Raw genomic sequence first — 8,163 nt, forward strand, 5'->3', positions numbered from 1 at the left:
TGATGTTGATTTGAGCGCCTCTCAGATTTTTCTCGGTATTACTTGGAAGTTCCCCCGGTGCTCTTTGATTGATTTGTAGTGCAAGTTGCCCCAACTGTTTTTCAATATTAAGAATAGAGGCTTGCTGGTTTCTCATCAATGCTTGTTGTTCTTTCATCATGGCTTGTTGTTCTCTTATTGCAGCATCGGTTTCGTTGTGTCTTTTCTCGGATGCGGCTGCAAATCTTGTGAGCATATCTTCAAAGTCCATTTTCTTTTCTTACACCGGCTCCTCCTTTTGATAGAACCCTCTTGTCATCATCCTATATTTCTCCTCCTTTGCCTTCTTGTACTCGTCGTATGGTAGCCACTCTTTTTTCGGTTTTCGCCAATCTTCATCATATCTATCGCCACTAGAGTAACACACTTGCACTTTTCGGTTCCCATGCTCGTCTAGATCGTACCCTTTAGTAAGGTGACGTCCGCTACAATTCTCACATCCCACCCGGATGGCATGGATGGATTGATCCACCATTGTTATTCTTCGGTCCAAACTATCTAATTTAGCCATTACTGCTGCCATATTATCGGAAACTGAGTTTACCGCCCCTCGAGTCAAGTCATTCCTTGAATTATGATATTCTCTAGAGTGCTTAGAGAATTCTTCAATTAGCTCGTTTATGACTGCGTGCGCTTTCTTCGTGAGTGGTCCTTGGGAGTCAAGGAACTGCCTAGTTGTCACGTTCACTCCATCATAGAAAATGGAGACTTCTTGCTGAATGTTTAAATCATTGTGGGGGCAGTTCCTCAACAAGCCTTTGTATCTCTCCCACGCCTCATAGAGTGAATCACCTGGTTGTTGCTCGAAATTGGCGATGGCTTTCTTCAACTTTTCTATTTTTGAGGGAGGGAAAAATTGATCAATAAATTCTTCACGCATTTCAGCCCATGTGGTGATGGATCCTGGAGGGAGTGATTTTAGCCAATCTTTCACGGCTCCCATAAATGTAACTGGTAGCATACGAAGCAAAACAGTCTTGCGAGGCACATTAGGGATGTTGAAGTAATCAGCTATGTCGTTGACCTCATAGATATGCTTACATGCGTCTTCGTGATCTTTCCCGTAGAATGGGATGTCCTTGAGTTGGGCGAGTATGTGGTCTTTTAGCTCCAAGGTAGCAGTTACTGGAATCGCAGGTTACACGAGTCCCGTCCCGGTATCGTCACACATCCTTTTCTTGTATTCGCCCATGGTGATATCTGCGATGTTAGCCATGGTGTTATCGGGTTCGCTTTCTCCGTCGCTTTCTTCTTCGGTCTCAGTTTCGTAGTCGGTTTCTTTTGGATTGGGATTGTGTTCAAAACTTTCTATCTTACTTTCTTCTCTTTTTCGACTGCTAGACTCACCCACGTTCTATCCTTTCTTCTTTCCAAAGACCGATTTGAGGTCCTTGAAAGGTGACTTCTTTGGCGGGTTAGTTTCTTCGACGGTTTTGTCCTTGTTCTTCCTCAAAGCTGATTCCGGATCTTCAAGGGGTGAGACCAAAGATGTATTTGATCCTCGGGTCATAAAATACCTGAAAGAAAACAGAAAAAACATGCGTAAAAAGAACAAAACGAAGTAAAAACGAAAATAAAAAACGCGATGAACTCGTCGAGTTGCTTCGACTGGACTGGAAGAGTTCACGGCTAAAACAGAAAGCTAAAAACGAAATTTTTTTAAAACAAACTAGAACTTAAACTAGATAACTAGTTAACGAAAATGGTAACTTTGTGCAAGCTAAATCTTACACAAAGGATCGATAACACTAACAATTAAAATAACTATTTAAAACCGTTCCCTGGCAACGGCGCCAAAAACTTGATGTGTGTAAAATGCACTAGTTTTAATCCTACTATTTCAAACACAAATAAACACACGAAAGACAGTGTACCTATCATTTAACAATATAGTTCAAGCAAGCAGGGTATTGAACACAGGGAACGGTAACAATTAAACTAACTACTAGAATTATCTAATTAAAAACAAACAATAAAAGAAGGGTTTTCTCTAGTTTTGCAAGAATAGAAACTTAAACAATTAACTAACACTCAACCTAAAATAACTAACAACTAAAGCAAATAAGAAGTAATAAGATTCAATAATAAAAGAGACTTTTTTTCAGGTTCGACTCACTTGTTTCTATGGTTGATTTTATGGCAAGTGCAATGGATTATTTTATCATTGGCTACCGATTAATGTGATTAGATTCATGTTCACTATTACTAATCCTTAGAAAACAAATTAATTCAAACAGTGGCCAATTGGTTAAACTAATAAATTTCCTAGTATTTTGATTCAGGTTAAGTAAGACTTGTAGTTTTAGCTAATTAAATTTATCAATGCAATCAACATCTTGTATGGTTGTTCATCACACAAGCTCACATATTAACTTACTTATTTTCTAGTTAATCCTAGGTTCATATTCACTAATACTAGGCATATAATATTGTTTTCACAAAAATCATATGAAACAAGCAATTAAGAAAATGTTCATGCAACTTAATAGACTTGATAATTAACAGAAAAAACAATTAGTGTCAACATACAAGGATCTTCAACACGCTTAACAAAACAATTTCACCAAATCAATAAATCCATACCATAAAATCAAACCATAGTTGCAAGTTAATTGTAACATCCGGATTCCCAGGTATCTTATTTTAAGTATTTATATTGATTTTTAGGGAGGGACTCGGCGAGTAGGCGCTCAGACTCGCCGAGTAGGATCGTGCATTTCATGTCTGATTTAAAGAAGGACTCGACGAGTCGATGCGTGGACTCGGCGAGTCCGCGCTGTAAAATGAAACCCTAATTCTCGGGGTATGTGCCCTATTTAAAGGCCTTTATAGCCTCCAGTTGCGGCCACTTCATCCCAGAGAAACCCTAGAGAGAGCAGTAGGAGAGTTGAGAGAAAGAAGAGGCTAATACATCACTTTTGGTGTGGATTTGCTAGAAGGAAGAAGGAAACACCCATCTAGAGCGTGAAGGGAGCTTGGATCTGGGCTAATCATCTTGAGAGTTCATCTCTGGAGGTATAATCCTTTCTATTTCATGTTGATATGATAGATTCATGATTTTAGGGTTTTTACCTCCATTTTATGTAAGATCTAGTGAGTATGAGGTCCCCTTTTGTGTTGATAGCATCAGATCTGGACCATGAGAGGTCCATAGAGTCACTATCCCTCAGCTTTATGCAAGAAAATGAGAGATTGGGGACTAGGTTGCCATTTTTAGAGTTATTTCACCATTTATGGCTTGATGTGGGTTGCATGCACGTAAAGGTTGCACCTTTACGTGACATTTGAACATTTAAAGGTTAGATCTGATAGTTAGGGAAGCAGATCTGATCTTAGAAGGTCATTTCAGTATGAACATGGAAGCAACTCGCCGAGTCCATAAGTGGACTCGACGAGTCGAGTCGGGGTTGCCCCGCGATTCGTGACAGGTGTAACCCGTCGAGTAGAAGGATGACTCGACGAGCCAAGAGAGACTGAAAGGATTCAGAGGACCCGCATGGACTCGACGATTCGGGTCAAAGTTTGACCGTTGACTTTCGTTGACCTTAGGGTTCTGGTCGAGACTGATTCAAGAGAGTTCAGGGGAGGGTAGAATGGTCTTCTACCCAATCTTTAGGAATGAGACTTTGAGAGAATATTGATCAGGGATGTTATTTGAATAATAGGAGGAGGCTAAGTCGGGACGTTGAGCACGAGAGTTTATCCGACTTCATTGAGGTGAGTCTTCTACTATACTGTACCTAGAAGGGTACCTATGTGTGACCGGAAGGTCTTGTATGCTATGATGTATGTGCTATATGCGGTTATGTGATATGTATGTGCTATGTATGTTATGTATGGTAAGGACCGGAAGGTCAGGTTGATATGGACCGGAAGGTTAGGAGGTTAAGGACCGGAAGGTCTACCAGGATTCGGGACGGAAGTCCCCTGAGACACATGGATCGGAAGATCCTACAGAGTTATGGCCTGGAAAGGCGTATGTGTGGTATGTGGTATTTTGGGGAACTCACTAAGCATTTATGCTTACAGTTGTTGTGTTATGTGTTTCAGGTACTAGCGAGGATCGCGGGAAGGCGCCGACATGATCCGTACACACTTATAGAGTTTATGTTATTGAGATTATGGGACATGTTTTGTTATGACACAGTGGATACGTTATGTTTTTGTGATTATTGTGTGATTGAAAGTATGATTTAAAAATGAAAAATTGTTTTGAAAATTTAAGTTGTTACAAGTTGGTATCAGAGCCTTGGTTTGAGGGATTCGGGTGCATATTCGGATGAATCTGAACTCAAACTGGGGAATTGAGAAACTTTTTCATAAAATAAACAATTTTTCTAAGAGAGTAAAAGATTTTGAGAAAGGCAGAAGGAAGCAGTGTGTACGATCAGCCAGCGCCTGAACGGTGATTTCCCAAAATACCCTTACATTATGTGTTATGAGATATGTTATGATATGATATGCATGCTAGAGTTGGCTAGGTATTCATATTAGGACTAGAGTGGCCTGATTCTGTGATGTCTTAGCCTAGGAAGGATTTTGCTGCTATGTGATGCTTGAGAGCGAGTAGGTAGCAGTGAGGAGCTGATGAGAGGTCTACCGAAGGGTAGCCTATGCCAGTGAGATATAGAGTACTTGTGATCTGGGATCCTAGGAGGAGGACTTGGGGTGAACATTGATGCGGTGTGAACGGTAGTATAGGGCCCGTACTACTGAAGACATCGGATCAGTGCACAGTCCAAGTAAGAATCCTTAGGGTACTAAGGAACAAGTAGGGTTGAGTTATCGAGTGCGAGTATGCTCGAGCGAGTTTCTGATATTATTATGTTGTATTTCAAAGACATCATGGTTGGGACACGCCACAGACCTGAGGCGAGCGGCGTGAGTAACGAGGAGCTTCGTCAGATGATCCACGATGAGGTGGCAGCGGCGATTCGAGCCGAGATTCCGGAGATGTTTGGGTCTATCAAGACCACATTGATTGAGACTTTTGATGAGCGGTACGCCACGGTGACTGAGGCTGCGGCTGCTGCAGCTACTGCAGCTGTGGCTGCTGCCAAGCCTCAGGGAGGTGACTCGTTGTTGTTTCGGGAGTTCAGCAACACGAAGCCACCAGATTTTGATGGGACGCAGGATCCGATCGCTGCGATGAGATGGATTTCTGATATCGAGGGATGCTTCTACACGTGTTCATGTCCGGAGCATCTGAGGGTACGATTCGCGTTGAACCAGCTTCGCTTGGGAGCGAAGGATTGGTGGAAGTTCGTGACGGCGAGCTTCACTCTTGCAGAGATTTCAGCGGTGACCTGGGAGAGGTTCACCACCATGTTCAGAGACGAGTATGTTCCCCCAGTGGAGAGGGAACGGTTGGTTCAGGAGTTCTTGACCCTCAAGCAGGGTACTGATTCGGTTACTGTGGTTACCAGGAAGTTTCATGAGAGGGCGATGTTCTGCCCTGAGCAGGTGTCTACTGAGCAGGCACGCATGAGCCGGTATTTGGGCGTTTTGAGGAGGGATATTCGGGAGTTCATGTCGAACTCGACTTACCAGACATTTGCTGAGCTCCAGGCAAATGCCCGGAAGAGGGAGATTGAGTTGGAGACTCAGGTCAGGGAGGAGGCCGAGTCTCAGAGGATGGATCGGCAGCAGGCATAGTCTCAGCCGGCAACCAAGCGGGCCAAGTCCGCTGATACGAGATCTGGAGGCCAGAAGGGCCGCACTTGTGGGAAGTGCGGCAAGGGACATGATGGGGTCTGTCGATCGGGTGCTTGCTATAAATGTGGCAAGGAGGGGCATATCGCCAAGGATTGCCCCAAGGGATTTATGGTTTGCTTTCATTGCAACCATACTGGCCATCGGAAGGCCGAGTGCCCGCAGCTACATCAGGGATCAACACAGGGATCTATACCTGCTGCTAGGGCTACCGAGGTTCGGCCAGCGAAGGCCGAGGCACCGAAGGCTCGTGGAAGAGCTTTCCAGTTGACAGCGGAGGAGGTCCGCGTAGCGCCCGATGTTGTGGCTGGTATGTATTCTTTATTTATTTATGCTGAATTAAGATATTGTGCTTATATTATGATATGCGTAGGTACTTTTCTTGTGAGTTCTGTACCTGCCTTAGTGTTATTTGACTCGGGTGCGAGTCGATCATTTGTGTCGATAGAGTTTAGTCGGCACATCAGTAGCCGACGAGAGGCGTTGAGTCGACCTCTACGAGTTTCCATAGCTGACGAGCAAGCGGTGTATGCTACGGATGTGATTCGAGGATGTGTACTCGAGATCTTCGGTGTTGAGTTCCCGATAGATCTAGTCCCGATTGCAATGGGGGACGTATGTGTTATAGTAGGCATGGATTGGTTGAGCCGACTTGGGGCTGTCATAGACTGCGAGCGACAGTTGGTGACGATACGAGACCCTAGTGGAGGAGTACTTACGGTGTACGGCGAGGGTACCCGATGTGGGTCGGCGTTTTGTTCAGCCGCCAGAGCGAGACAGAGTTTGCAGCAGGGCTGCAGCGGGTTTGTAGCCTATGTGATGGACACACGAGAGGCCGCTGGGAGGCCAAGTTCGATGGATGACGTTCCGATAGTGCGTGAGTTCCCGGATGTTTTTCCCGAGGATTTGCCGGGTGTGCCTCCCGAGAGGCAGGTAGAGTTCCGCATCGATTTGGTTCTGGGGGCAGCGCCTATCGCCAAGGCGCCTTATCGCCTTGCGCCGCCAGAGATGCAGGAGTTATCCTCGTAGCTTCAGGAGCTGCTGGGGAAGGGGTTTATTAGACCGAGTAGTTCCCCTTGGGGAGCACCGATCCTTTTTGTCAAGAAAAAGGATGGTTCACACCGGATGTGTATTGATTACCGGGAGTTGAACAAATTGACGGTCAAGAACCGTTACCCATTACCGAGGATCGACGATTTGTTCGATCAGTTGCAGGGAGCGTCTTGGTTCTCCAAGATTGATCTGAGGTTTGGATATCATCAGATGAGAGTGCGTGATGAGGATATCCAGAAGACGGCGTTCAGGACTCGTTATAGGCATTACGAGTTCGTGGTGATGCCTTACGGGCTCACCAATGCACTAGCAGCGTTCATGGATCTCATGAACAGGGTTTGCAGACCAATGTTGGATCGTTCAGTGATAGTGTTCATCGATGATATTCTGGTGTATTCGAGGTCTAGAGAGCAGCATGAGGAGCATTTGAGGGAGATCCTCGGGGTTTTGAGATCGGAGAGGCTGTACGCCAAATTCTCTAAGTGTGACTTCTGGTTACGGGAGGTCCAGTTCTTGGGGCATCTCGTCAACCAGAATGGGATTTTGGTCGATCCGGCCAAGATTGAGGCGGTTATGAGGTGAGAGGTGCCAAGACACCCACCGAGATCAGGAGCTTTCTAGGATTGGCCGGCTACTATAGGAGATTTATCAGAGATTTCTCCAAGATCGTCGTGCCTCTCACCAGATTGACCCGGAAGGGTGTTGCTTTTTCATGGGGTCCGGAGCAGCAGACCTCGTTTGAGACACTTCGCCAGAAGTTATGCGAAGCCCCTGTGTTATCCCTCCCGGAAGGGATGGAGGATTTGGTGGTGTATTGTGACGCATCGATATCAGGGTTGGGTGCAGTACTTATGCAGAGGGGGCATGTGATAGCGTATGCATCGAGGCAGCTGAAGCCTCATGAGACGAGGTATCCCACCCACAATCTGGAGTTGGGGGCAGTGGTGTTCGCCCTCAAGATATGGCGTCACTATTTGTATGGGGTTCGGTGTACCATATACACGGACCATAAGAGCTTGAAGTATTTGATGGATCAGCCCAATCTGAATATGCGCCAGAGGAGATGGTTGGACGTGGTAAAGGATTACGATTGTGAGATCCGGTACCACCCGGGCAAAGCTAATGTTGTAGTTGATGCGTTGAGTCGTAGGGCGGAGAGTGCCCCAATTCGAGACACTTGTATGCGACTGACAGTGATGACTCCGGTGTTGAACACCATTCGGGAGGCCCAGGCAGAGGCCGTGAGACCGGAGAACCGCAAGAGGGAGCGGGTGATCGGGCAGGTGCCTGAGTTTGTTACTAATAGTCATGGGCTTATGACCTTTCAGGGTCGGATTTGGGTGTCGTATGCACGCGGGA

The 8,163-nt window shown here is 45.6% G+C and overlaps 1 non-coding gene across 1 annotated transcript; it reads left to right on the forward strand.

Annotated features, from left to right (window-relative positions):
* Nucleotides 1–764: 764 nt before the first annotated feature.
* On the forward strand, nt 765–871 carry LOC145168067 (small nucleolar RNA R71). Its single transcript, XR_013741660.1, has one exon. It is a non-coding gene; the product is annotated as a small nucleolar RNA R71 (small nucleolar RNA).
* The last annotated feature ends 7,292 nt before the right edge of the window (nt 872–8,163 follow it).

This window comes from Lactuca virosa, chromosome 3, assembly GCF_052849685.1.
Source record: "Lactuca virosa cultivar CGN04683 chromosome 3, Lactuca_virosa_CGN04683_v6, whole genome shotgun sequence".
NCBI lineage: Eukaryota > Viridiplantae > Streptophyta > Magnoliopsida > Asterales > Asteraceae > Lactuca > Lactuca virosa.